The 13,329-nt window shown below is 39.7% G+C and overlaps 1 protein-coding gene across 2 annotated transcripts in view; it reads left to right on the top strand.

Annotated features, from left to right (window-relative positions):
* IST1 (IST1 factor associated with ESCRT-III) overlaps window positions 1-13,329 on the top strand; it is a 39,217-nt gene that overhangs the window by 8,393 nt on the left and 17,495 nt on the right. Inside the window, exon 1 of one of the 2 annotated variants that reach the window (XM_061387789.1) lies at window positions 959-982. The exons of the other annotated variant lie outside the window; for it this stretch is intronic. The gene's annotated coding sequence lies outside the window, so the exon portion shown is untranslated. Of the gene's footprint in view, window positions 1-958; window positions 983-13,329 lie in introns of those variants that run through there. 2 annotated transcript variants of the gene reach the window in all.

Below are 13,329 nucleotides of genomic sequence, written 5' to 3'. Positions count from 1 at the left end.
ATGTATTATGTTTACATGTGTTGAAAAAAACCCATCAGTGTTATTAGTTTTGCTTTTAACTGTCAAATACATTTTAAGAGACTGAAGAGAACAGTCTTCTATTGTATTTACCCAGATATTTGCCATTTCTGTAATGTAAGATATAAATATTTGCCATTTCTTCCTTTATTTTAGTGTTCCAGGTTTTCTTATTTATGTTCCCTCATCTGAGAGTGACTTGTGTGTGTGCTGAGTAGTATCCGACTCTTTGCGACCTAATGGACTGTAACCTACCAGGCTCCTTTGTCCATGGGAGTTTCCCAGCAAGAATACTGGAGTGGGTTGCCATTTCCTCCTCCAGTGGGTATTCCTGACTCAGGGATGGAAGTTGCATCTCCTGTGTCTCCTGCATTGGGAGGTAGATTCTTTACCACTGAACTACCTGGGAAAACCAGAGAATGACTCATTTCCCCTGTATTTCTGAAGGGTATTTTCACTGGGTATAGAATTCTGGGTTGACAGTTCTTTTCTGGTCATACTTCCTTTTGGCCTCTGTGGTTTCTGATGGGAAGTCTTATTATTTGAATAGATGATCTATAGGTAATATGTTTTTCTTTGGCTGCTTTCAGTATTTTAAAATTTGTCTTTAGTTTTCAGCAGTTTGATTAAGATGATTCTGAGCATACATTTCTTTGGGATTATTCACTTCAGAGCTCTCTGAGTTTTTCAGTCTGTAGATTTATTTATTTTGCTAAATTTGGACAGTTTTCACCCAATATTTTTCCAAAAGTTTTTGGGTACCAAACTGTTTCTCCCATCCTTCTGATATTCTGATGATGCAATATTAGACCCTTTGCTATTTCTACAGATATCTGAGACTTTGATCACTTTTTTCAGTGTTATTTTTAAATCTCTTTTTCAGATTGAATACTTAGTATTGATCTATGTTCAAGTGCATTGGCACTTTCCATTGTCATTTCCTTTCTGCTGTCCAGCCCATAGGGTGAGTTTTTAACATTTTTTAAAAACAGATTTTTTTTATTTTTGATTGTGCTGGGTCTTTAATGCTGTGTTGGCTTTTCCCTAATTGAGGCAAGCTGGGGCTACGCTCTTGTTGCTATGTGCAAACTTCTCTTTGAGGTGGCTTCTTTTGTTGTGGAGCACAGGCTCTAGAGCATGCAGGCTTCAGTAGTCGCAGTTCCCCAGCTCTAAAGCACAGGCTCAGTAGTTGTGGTGCACAGGTTTAGTCGCTCTGTGGTATATGGGATCTTCCCAGGTCAGGGATCAAACCCATGTCTCCTGCATTGACAAGCAGATTCTTTACCACTGAGCCACCAGGGAAGCCCCTCTTTTGATTATTGTATTTTTCAGTTTTAAAGTTTGTTTCCTCAGGAATTCCCTGGTGATCCAGTGGTTCTGACTCTGTGCTTTCACTGCCAGGATCTGGGTTTAGGGGCTGGGTTTGATCTCTGTTTGAGGAACGAAGATCTTGCAAGGTGCACAGAGGGCCAAAAAAAACTGTTTCCTCTTGATGTTTTTTGTTTCTTTACTGAGATTGTCTAGTCATTCAAGAGTATTTGCCCTTACTTGTTGCAGTGTTTTCTAAATTTATTTTTTATTGAAGTGTGGTTAAATTGTTGAAATATTTTTACAGTAGCTGCTTTAAAGCCTTTGTCAGTTAATTCCAGCAACTGTATAATCTCAGCATTGATGTATGTTGATTGTTTTTTCTGTGAGTTGACTTTACTGATTTGGTGTATTTCACTCAGTCTGTCCCCACCAGGGATCCTCTTTCTGGCTTCTCAAGACAGGACTAGAGAGTTGAGCTTGTCTTGCTGTTCATACTTTGCTGTGTCAGTGCTCACTTCTGGTTTCAGCCTTGCATCTAGGAAATACCAGAGGGAAAAACTAATAACTCACTGCCACTTTATTGGTGTATCAAATTTGGTCTCTGCTGCTGCTGCTAAGTTGCCCCAGTTGTGTCCAACTCTGTGCGACCCCACGGACAGCAGCCCACCAGGGTTACCCCCGTCCCTGGGATTCTCCAGGCAAGAACACCAGAGTGGGTTGCCATTTCCTTTAGCTTCTATTATTTACTTTTCAGAATCCTCAAAAAGCTGCTCCATATATGCTTTTCAGGATTTGTAGCTTCATTCAGTGAAAGGAATTGAACCTAGAACCCTCCCTGTTCTTTGCTTTTTTTTCTTCTGCTTTTAAAGACTATTCGTGTTGCTATTGGAGAGGGAAATGGCAACCCACTCCAGTGTTCTTGCCTGGAGAATCCCAGGGACCGGGGAGCCTGGTGGGCTGCTGTCTTTGGGGTTGCACAGATCGGACACGACTGAACGACTTACTTTCATCTTTCACTTTCATACATTGGAGTAGGAAATGGCAACCCACTCCAGTGATCTTGCCTGGAGAACCCCAGGGACAGGGGAGTCTGGTGGGCTGCCGTCTGTGTGGTCGCACAGAGTTGGACACAACTGAAGTGACTTAGCAGCAGCAGCAGTTGCTATAAGTGTATATAGCTAGTTCATTAATTCTGTTGGCTGGATAGTATTCTGTCACGTTTGTTACATTTTATCTTTCTTTTTGTAATGGAGACTTGGCATTCGTCCACCTCCTTACTACCACAGAATCCATATACCTGTGTCTTCTTGGCTTCTGTACAAATTTCCTTGGGGGTATATGTCCAGGAATAGAACTGCAGGATCCTAAGGTATATGTGTACATTTACTCTTAAGACATACATATTATTAAATACTAATAGGCTAATACAGTTAGAATGTTGATAGATGAATAGAATATTATTTAACCTTAAATGGAAGAAAGTTCTTTGATGTGCTACAACATGGGCTATTGGAGTATGTTAATATTAGTACTCACACACATATATATATGTTTGTTTATCCATTCATGTTTCATTGGACAGATTGTTTCCACTTTTTAGCTATAATAAATAATGCTGCTATGAACATGGGTGTACAAACTTTCTTTCAAGAAATAAGATGTTCAAGAGCTGTCTTGAGGATTAATCTTCATTATTTATGCCTTTTTGCCTGTTTCAGTACAATAGAATATTTAGTGTCCTACAGAACCTTAGGGTTGAAAGGGACTTTAGAGATTATATTGTAATAACTTAAATTATGTTCCTGTGTTACTGTAGAAACACCATTTAGCTTAAGTTTTCTAGCTTGGTTAACAAGTCTTAATACAGTGTGAACCAGAGGTTGCTTTGTTAGATCTAGTTTCTGGCTTCTTTGGTCTTGTGTAAAAATCAGGTCTTTGGCTGGGTATCTTCTGTTTTCTCCTCCAAAGCCACATACTTTTTTCTCTCCTCTGATCTATATCCCTGGAGGCTTATTCATGTGTACTGTGTGTGTGGGCCCCTTTGCTTCCTGGCTTCCAGTTAAGGAATAGATGGATCTGCAGGAGGAATGAGGTGCGAATTGTCTGCACTGTGCACCAGTGTAATTCTTTGCTGGTGGCCCTTTCTGGATAGCTACCTTCCCCAGGTTCCACTTCTTCATCTTGCCCATTCAGGCCTAGATGTATTTATGGTTCTGGGGCAATGCATTATCCTTTGTTCTTTTCTTTAAATGTTACCCACATCTTTATAAGTAGTATCTTTATTGAATTCTCCTCACTTTAACCAGGTGTGGATACTGTGTGTTTCTAGCTGGTACCCTGATTGTTAGACTCCTTTAAAGGGGCCTTATGATTTTACTTTTGTAAATCTGAAAGATGTTATTCCTGAATCATCAGATTAGTAATTTAGGTTTATTTTTATCTACTTTCTGTAGTAGGTTTACAGTAGGGTTTTGAGGGGAGAGAAAGTCTCCTCACATTCCCAGCCAAAAGACTCACTGTGAAATATAGACACCTCTTCAGGATTTTCAACTTCCTTTGCAATGTTGGATTTATATTTGTAGCATAAAACATTCAGTTCCTCTTTCAGGGAATTTTAGCACCTAAGTCTCTGATCATGTGATTGATTGGGTTCCTTTTGTTCCCATGCTTTTTGAGCATGGTCCCAAACTAGCATTTGTAGATGTTGACCCATCTTTGACAAATATGTGAAATAGAGGTGTCTTTATACCCTCCAGAGTTTCTTCATGTTACTAAAACTACACTTTATTACCTGTCTCTTGGTGTTGTGTCTTTCAGTGTCTAGCCACTTTAGTTACCTATTCTGACGATGTTTACTGAGGAGTTAACATTTTACTTTTCTAAGGAGGCAAATGAATTTATATTACTTGCTTTTTGATAGAAATTCCAAATTACATCTGAGGTAAATTTGGTTTTAGTGTTAGTGCAAATTCCTTAGATTTGAAGAGTTTACATATAGGTGTTGACTAAAAAATATGCACAACTGGAGAGTTGCTAGTTAAGTTTTATTTGGAGCAAAATGATGACTGCAGTCCAGGAGATAGCACCTCAGTTCTGAGAGACTGTTCTAAGGAGGCAGGAGGGGAAATGAGGCTATGAACAAGTTTGTATCACTCAACTGAATTCATTCCTTTCACATGCACCTCATCTACCCAGGGCTAAATTGTTTCCTTGTTCACCTGAAGGAGTGGCAGATGGCTGCTTTTTTGCATCAACCCCCCCACCCCCACCCAGCAGTCACCCTGGGGGGGGTGGGTGGCAGCATCTGTTGAATGGCAGTTTCTGGAGCCCTCATTCGCATTTGGAGGCCAGAAATCGCTGATGGCTGTGACATTTCTTATTTATTGATAGGGCAGGAAGTATTTTCATTTCCTATCTCCTCCCCATGGCAATAGTTCTCTGTATTCTTGCCACCTCTTCTTAATCTCTTCAGCTTCTGTTAGGTCCATACCATTTCTGTCCTTTATTGTGTCCATCTTTGCATGAAACTATACAAAAAACTATACAAAAAAGATCTTCACTACCCAGATAATCACGACGGTGTGATCACTAACCTAGAGCCAGACATCCTGGAATGTGAAGTTAAGTGGGCTTTAGAAAGCATCACTACAAACAAAGCTAGTGGACATGATGGAATTCCAGTTGAGCTATTTCAGATCCTAAAAGATGAGGCTGTGAAAGTGCTGCACTCGATATGCCAGCAAATTTGGAAAACTCAGCAGTGGCCACAGGACTGGAAAAGGTCAGTTTTCATTCCAATCCCAGAGAAAGGCAATGCCAAAGAATGCTCAAACTACCGCACAGTTGCACTCATCTCACACGCTAGTAAAGTAATGCTCAAAATTCTCCAAGCCAGGCTTCAACAGTATGTGAACCATGAACTTCCAGATGTTCAAGCTGTATTTAGAAAAGGCAGAGGAATCAGAGATCAAATTGTCAGCATCCACTGGATCATGGAAAAAGCAAGAGAGTTCCAGAAAAACATCTACTTTTGCTTTATTGACTGTGCCAAAGCCTTTGACTGTGTGGACCACAACCAACTGTGGAAAATTCTGAAAGAGATGAGAATACTAGACCACCTGAGCTGCCTCTTGAGAAATCTGTATGCAGGTCAGGAAGCAACAGTTAGAACTGGACACGAAACAACAGACTGGTTCCAAATCGGGAAAGGCTGATACACGTCAAGGCTGTGTATTGTCACCGTGCTTATTTAACTTATATGCAGAGTACATCATGAGAAACACTGGGCTGGAGGAAGCACAAGCTGGAATCAAGATTGCCAGGAGAAATATCAATAACTTCACATGTGCCAATGATACCACCCTTATGGCAGAAAGCGAGGCAGAACTAAAGAGACTGTTGATGAAAGTGAAAGAGGAGAGTAAAAAAGTTGGCTTAAAGCTCAACATTCAGAAAACTAAGATCATGGCATCTGGTCCCATCACTTCATTGCAAATAGATGGGGAAACAATGGAAACAGTGACAGACTTTATTTTCTTGGGCTCCAAAGTCACTGCAGATGGTGACTGCAGCCATGAAATTAAAAGATGCCTACTCCTTGGAAGAAAAGCTATGACCAACTAGACAGCATATTAAAAAGCAGAGACATTACTTTGCCGACAAAGGTCCATCTAGTCAAAGCTATGGTTTTTCCAGTAGTCATGTACAGATGTGAAAGCTGGACCATAAAAAAAACTGAGTGCTGAAGAATTGATAGTTTTGAACTATGGTGTTGGAGAATACTCTTGAGAGTCCCTTGGACTCAAGGAGATCAAACCAGTCAATCCTGGTTTGGAAATCAGTCCTGAATATTCATTGGAAGGACTGATGCTGAAGCTGAAACTCCAATACTTTGGCTACCTGATGTGAAGAGCTGACTCATTGGAAAAGATCCTGTTGCTGGGAATGATTGAAGGTGGGAGGAGAAGGGGATGACAGAAGATGAGATGGTTGGATGGCATCACCGACTCAATGGACATGAGTTTGAGTAAACTTCGGGAGTTGGTGATGGACAGGGAGGCCTGGCATGTTGCAGTCCATGGAGTTGGCAGAGTCGGACATGACTAAGCGACTCAACTGAATTGAACCCCATGGTGATAAATTTGACCATATTTGGGAGACATTTCATGACCTTTTTTTTTTTTTCGTCCCATGGTGCTGGGAGGCTCATCCCAGGTCAGGGAAAACATCTTCGTTGATATGTCACTCCAGGTGTTAATTTCCTAATCAATGGACTTAGGCCCATTTATAAATAAAAAAAGAGTCTCTGTATATAGGATCCAGGAGTTATTTCCCTTGTTGCCTCTTCCCATACCTAGAATCACACTATTGCAATTATTCTGTGTTATAAATGTGATCTATTTCTTCAAGATGTTCCATTATCATTAATTTGGATGAAGGCCTGATTATGCATCATATAGTACAGAAGACTGCAATCTTATAAACACGTTACAAGTAATAACAGTTAATAACGTGATTAAAGTTTCAGATAGGGATTTAAGCCATGAGCTTTCAGAACCAAATCATCTTCCTAAAACAGCACCCATTAGAGGATTCATCTGGTATATAAACAACATTCAGTTTGAATTATAGCACAGGTGCCCCTTGAGATGTTGTAAGATAGTAAGGGCCATATGATTTTGTAAGACAGCTTTTCTTATCACAGAGACCTCAGTTTCGTGGGCTAATAGCCTGGTTGCATTAATCATTTAATGCCTTTTGAGTGAATTTTGGTAAGGCTTCAATGTTGAGAAATAACATTCTCCACTCCTACGGAAGGTGGAAAAATAGCTGCTAAGTGATCATACCAGTGAAATAGAGATCTCTTGGTCCATCAAGTTCGTATTGATGGTAAATTTGCTGGAGTCATATCTAAGTTTGTACATAAGTGGCCTTGAACCAGGGGAATCCTAAAGTATACCTTCCTAGCCAGTCTGGTGGAAGCCAGGGTCATAGATTGGACCCACAAAGCCATTTAGTTCTGTTAGGTGCCAACCAGTGTATTTCTGGTCTTCTAACCCAATCTGTTCCATATCAATCTGTGTCTTTTACGAGAAATGGTATATTGGCAGTTTTCATAAGACAGCCTAATTTTCTAGTGCTATTAGGTTGATTATCTTTGGTATGATTAATTGTTCTCAGCATAAGGGTAGCCTTTAGGATAAACGACCATAGCCTGGTATTAGCCAGATAAACCCATCCCATAACTGAGGAAGCATCTTTCTTAATAGTCTAGAGTTTACTTTTTCTCTTTTTTTGACTAGGATTTAGCCTGTTGTTCTTATTGAGCTTGAGTAACCTTAAGGGAAAATTCATATTTATGGCCAGGGTCAGAATAAATATGTTTATTTGGCCAAATGAGTTGGTCTTATCTAATGATTATCAGTAGTAGCCCAGACAGAGTTATAATTCCTTTCTTCTAAAATAAACTTTTTAAGAGCTAGCCAGTCAAAGCCTTGGAGGGGAGAAACCCACCAAGGTAAACTGGATATAGGTAATTGACCACAACCCAACAGTATGATTGATTTATAAAATTTGCGTAAGATCATGCCCATGATACAGAGACATTTGGTTCATGTGTAAGAGTCCAAAAACCAGGAAGAAAACGTAATGAAAAATTGTATGAATCAGATCCAGATCTTGGATCAGCTGTCTACTTCTTATGTCGTCATCTTCACTGAAGAATTGATGCTTTCGAACTATGGTGTTGGAGAAGACTTGAGAGTCCCTTGGACAGCAGGGCGAGCAAATCAGTCAGTCCTAAAGGCAGTCAACCCTGAATATTTATTGGAAGGACTGATGCTGCAGCTCTAATAGTTTGGCCACCTGATGCAAAGAGCCAGCTTATTAGAAGAGACCCTGATGCTGGGAAAGGTTGAAGGCAGGAGGAGAAGGGGATAACAGAGGAAGAGGTGGTTGGATGGCGTCACTAACTCAATGGACATGAGTTTGAGAAAGCTCCTGGAGATGGTGAAGGACAGGGAAGCCTGGCGTGCTGCAGTCCATGGGGTCGCAAACAGTCAGACACGACTGAGTAACTGAACAACAATGGCCTGGGGCATATCTTGTGGTTTTGTTTATGGTTTTATAATTAAACAAGCCTGCTTCATTGAACACTGTTCCAATAGCTTTTTTTAACTTACAGTGGCCTCCCAAAGGTTCCTAAGTTTCCTTCTCTATTTATAGTCCCCTACTGGGACTTCTACAACTACTTGTGTAACTATCTTCTATACCTATCACAATTGTTTATTTAGATTTTGAATTCAGATGCACTTAGATTCTATTCTGAACTCTTAACCACTTAGTTGCTGGCTGATCTTGGGCAAGTCCCTGGTAGAGTAAATGACAGCCCTAGTTACTTTTTTTCTGCCTGTCTTTCTGCTTCCCATCTATCTGGTTATGAATGCCTTCAGAACAAGGATACCGTATTGATCTAGGCAGCACCTGACATCTTCTAAGTTTTGAATTGATGTTTTCAGTTTAGGATTATGAGGCAGGTGGCATAAACTGTAATTAATGTCATACTTCAACTGTACTGAACTTTTGTTTCTCATAAAACTTCTTGTTCTCTCTGGTACCTGGATTTTAGATGCATCACTCCCTCTGCCTGAGACAGTCACACCGTGTTTTTACTTTATGAATTTTGTTTGTCCTTCAGGACTTGGCTTAGGCTTTTCCTTCTCCCTAGAAAGAATTCTTTAACATCCCTGAGTAGGTTACATGTCTTTTCTGTAGAGTGGGTTTCTTAATCGTGACACTTGACATTTTGGGCTAGATTTTTTTTTTTTTTGTCTGGGGCAGAGGCATGGTCCTGTTCATTGTAGGATGTTAGCATCTCTAGATGCCTACTGTATATGCTAATAGCATCTTCTCCAATCATAACAACCCAAAAGTCTTCATTCATTGCCAAATGACTGTGGGCAAAATCATTTTCAGTTGACAACTCCTCTAGAGGTAAAGTTCTTAGCAAATAGTATTGTAGTTGCCAGATTTTCTTAGCTGTTTTTTCCGGTAGAATGTAAGGTTCTCTGATCACAAGGATTTTTTTGTTTGTTTGTTTTAATCTCCAGCATCTAGCCATTGTCTGTCATAATCAGTAATATTTGTTAAATGGATTGAACATAATTTAGTATAATGGATCCCAGATATTTACCATTGTAAACTAGAGCTTGAATTCAGTGAAGGATGAAGGATTCTGAAGGGCAGTTTCACAAAAGGAAGATAGTGGGTATTGGTTTATATACAGGCGGACATACTATTCCTAATGTTCGTCCTTACATTGGGTATCTTTTTTGATTTGTCCTTTGGTTACTTTGTTAGACCTAGCTTTTTCCCCCCCATCTTTAAAGATGTATATTTATTGAAGTATAGTTGTTTCAGGTACACAATGTTTCAGGTACACAGCAAGGTGATTTGGTTATACAAATACACATATATTATATTTGAAATTGTTTTCCATAATAGGATTTTATAAGATATTGACTATAGTTCCCTATGCTGTACAGTAAACCTTTGTTGCTTTTTGCATAGCATAACTTTTAAAATTAAAAATCTAGCATTCTATTCCTGCTAACTCAAACAGGTAGAATCAGAACATCGTAATTTTTAGTTAGGCAAAAATTCATAAGTATTCTATCTAATATATATATTATACATATGTATATGTATACGAAAGCTTTTCTATTCATCTCTGTTCTTTAGTGCTTGTAGGTCTTTGGTAAAGCTTTCTTATCAAGCTTCACTTGATAAAGGCTTGAGAAAGAACATCAAAAAAAAGAGATGGAGAAATTGGAGAACATAAACTAAATGAAATGGAAGCACTGAATATGAAGTAGAAAAAGTGAAACAAACTCGATAAAAGATAATCATATACCAGTTGTTTTAAAACATAACTGCTCATTAGAAACATATCTGGAGCTCTGAAGAAAAAAAGCAATACCTGAGCATTTGTATTTTTCAAAAATTTCAAGATAATTTTGATACGTATCTGGATTTTAAAAAGTGATTACAGATTTTTCTGTTAGATCCTAGTTTTGGTGATGTATTATTTTTCTGTTCACCAATCTTGATAAAATAGTATTAAGTGAGTAATAGTTACATAATCACAATAGTAAAAGGTGTTTATCAGTTTTCACAATCAATAGCCAGACAAAAAATAAAAGATAATTACAATTGCAAGCCATAATGGGAACATGATTAACTTTAACAATATAAAATCAGATCAGATCAGTCACTCAGTCGTGTCCGACTCTTTGCGACCCCATGAATCGCAGCACACCAGGCCTCCCTGTCCATCACCAACTCCCAGAATTCACTGAGACTCATGTCCATCGAGTCAGTGATGCCATCCAGCCATCTCATCCTCTGTCGTCCCCTTTTCCTCCTGCCCCCAATCCCTCCTAGCATCAGAGTCTTTTCCAATGAGTCAACTCTTCTCATGAGGTGGCCAAAGTACTGGAGTTTCAGCTTTAGTATCATTCCTTCCAAAGAAATCCCAGGGCTGATCTCCTTCAGGATGGACTGGTTGGATCTCCTTGCAGTCCAAGGGACTCTCAAGAGTCTTCTCCAACACCACAGTTCAAAAGCATCAATTTTTCGGCGCTCAGCCTTCTTCACAGTCCAACTCTCACATCCATACATGACCACAGGAAAAACCATAGCCTTGACTAGACAAACCTTTGTTTGTCTTAACAATATAAAATAATTACATACAATTTTGGGGGGGATCAGGCAGAGTGATGTGTGTGGTAAGTGAAGTGCATACATGCACATGTTTTCATTCACCCAGTCAGCCTCTGTCTTTTGGTTGATGCATTTAATCTATTTACATTTAAGGTGATTATCTACATTTAAAGTGATTATCAATATACATGGTCTTATTTCTTAATTGTTTTGGGTTTATTTTCTGTAGGTCTTTTCCTTCTCTTGTGTTTCCTGCCTAGAGAAGTTCCTTTAACATATGTTGTAAAGCTAGTGGTGCTGGATTCTCTTAACTTTTGCTGTCTGGAAAGCTTTTGAATTCTCCATCAAATACGGAGAGTCTTGCTGGGTAGAGTATTCTTGGTTGTAGCTTTTTTCCCTTTCATCACTTTAAATATATCATCTAATTCCCTCTGGTTTGTAGAGTTTGTTGAGAAATCAACTTGATAGCCTGAAGGGAATTCCCTTGTATGTTATTTGTCATTTTTCCCTTGTTGCTTTTAATATTTTATCTCTGTCTTTAATTTTTGTCAGTTTGAATACTGTGTGTCTTGGTGTGTTCGTTAGGTTTATCCTTCCTGGGACTCTCTGTGTTTCTTGGACTTGACTATTTCCTTTCCCATGTTCAGGAAATTTTCAGCTGTTATCTCTCCTAATATTTTCTCAGGTCCTTTCTCCCTCTCATGTCCTTCTGGGACCTGTTTAATGCGAATGCTGGTGTGTTTAACGTTGTCCCAGAGGCCTCTTAGGCTGTCTTCATTTCTTTTCATTCTTTTTTCTGTATTGTTCTATGGCAGTGATTTCCATCATTCTGTCCTCCAGGTCATTTATCCGTTCTTCCAACTCAGTTATTCTGCTGTTGATTCCTTCTAGTGTATTATTCATCTGTTTGTTCTTTAGTTCTTGTACATCTTTGGTAAATATTTCTTACATCTTCTCAGTCTTTGCCTTTATTCTTTTCCCAAGATCCTGGATCATCTTCACTGTCATTATTCTGAATTCTTTTTCTGGAAGGTTTGCCTATCTCCACTTCATTTCGTGGTTTTTCTGGGATTTTATCTTGTCCCTTCATCTGGGATATACCTTTCTGCTTTTTCATCGTGATTAACATTCTGTAATATAGTTTTTGTTTTAGCCACTGTGAAAGTGAAAGTGAAGTCACTCAGTCGTGTCCGACTCTTTGTGACCTGTGGACTGTAGACCACCAAGCTCCTCCGTCCATGGGATTCTCCAGGCAAGGATACTGGAGTGGGTTGCCATTTCCTTCTCCAGGGGATCTTCCCGACCCAGGGATCGAACCCAGGTCTCCCATATTGCAGGCAGACGCTTTAACCTCTGCGCCACCAGGGAAGCCCTTAAATACAAGAATACAGTCTCTCCTGTAGAGACACAGAACTTCAGATCCAAGTACTAACATCAAAGATTTCAAAGGGAGGAAAGGAAGCCAGGTTGAAAGAAGAAGGGGGAGGAGGCAGGAGAGGGGATACTGTGCTTATTCTATCTGCCCTCTGATTGATGAGGCTTCAAGAGGGCGGGACTGGCTATGGGAAAAGTAGGTCTTGCCCAATAAAGCTTTAATCCAATTATCTGCTGATGGGTATGGTTCCTTCCCTCCTTTGTAGTTGTTTGGCCTGCAGGTCAATGGGTTCTGTCATTGTTCAGTTGTTGTTGTCCAACTCTTTGCGACTTCCTGGACTGCAGCACGCCAGGCTTCCCTGTCCTTCACCATCTCCCAGAGCTTGTTCAAACTCATGTGCATTGAGCCGGTGATGCCATCCAACCATCTCGTCCTCTGTCATCCCCTTCTGCCTTTAATCTTTCCTAGCATCAGCGTCCAAAGAGGAGGCTCTTCGCATCAGGTGACCAAAGTATTGGAACTTCAGTTTCAGCATCAGTCCTTCCAATGAATATTCAGGAGTGATTTCCTTTAGGATTGACTGGTTTGAAGTTCTTGCTGTCCAAAGGACTCTCAAGAGTCTTCTTCAACACTACAGTTCCAGAGCATCAATTCTTCGACACTCAGTTTTCTTTATAGTCCAACTGTAGCTTTGACTAGACAGATCTTTGTCGGCAGAGTAATGTCTGTGCTTTTTAATAGGCTGTCTAGATTTGTCATAGCTTTTCTTCCAAGGAGCAAGTGTCTTTTAATTTCATGGCTTCAGTCACTGTCTACAGTGATTTTGGAGCCCAAGAAAATAGAGAAATAGTCTGTCACTGTTTCCATTGTTTCCACATCTTTTTGCCATGAAGTGATGGGACCGG

The sequence above is a fragment of the Bos javanicus genome, chromosome 18, assembly GCF_032452875.1.
Source record: "Bos javanicus breed banteng chromosome 18, ARS-OSU_banteng_1.0, whole genome shotgun sequence".
Taxonomy (NCBI): Eukaryota; Metazoa; Chordata; class Mammalia; order Artiodactyla; family Bovidae; genus Bos; species Bos javanicus.
This window is presented reverse-complemented; position numbering and strand designations above follow the sequence as displayed.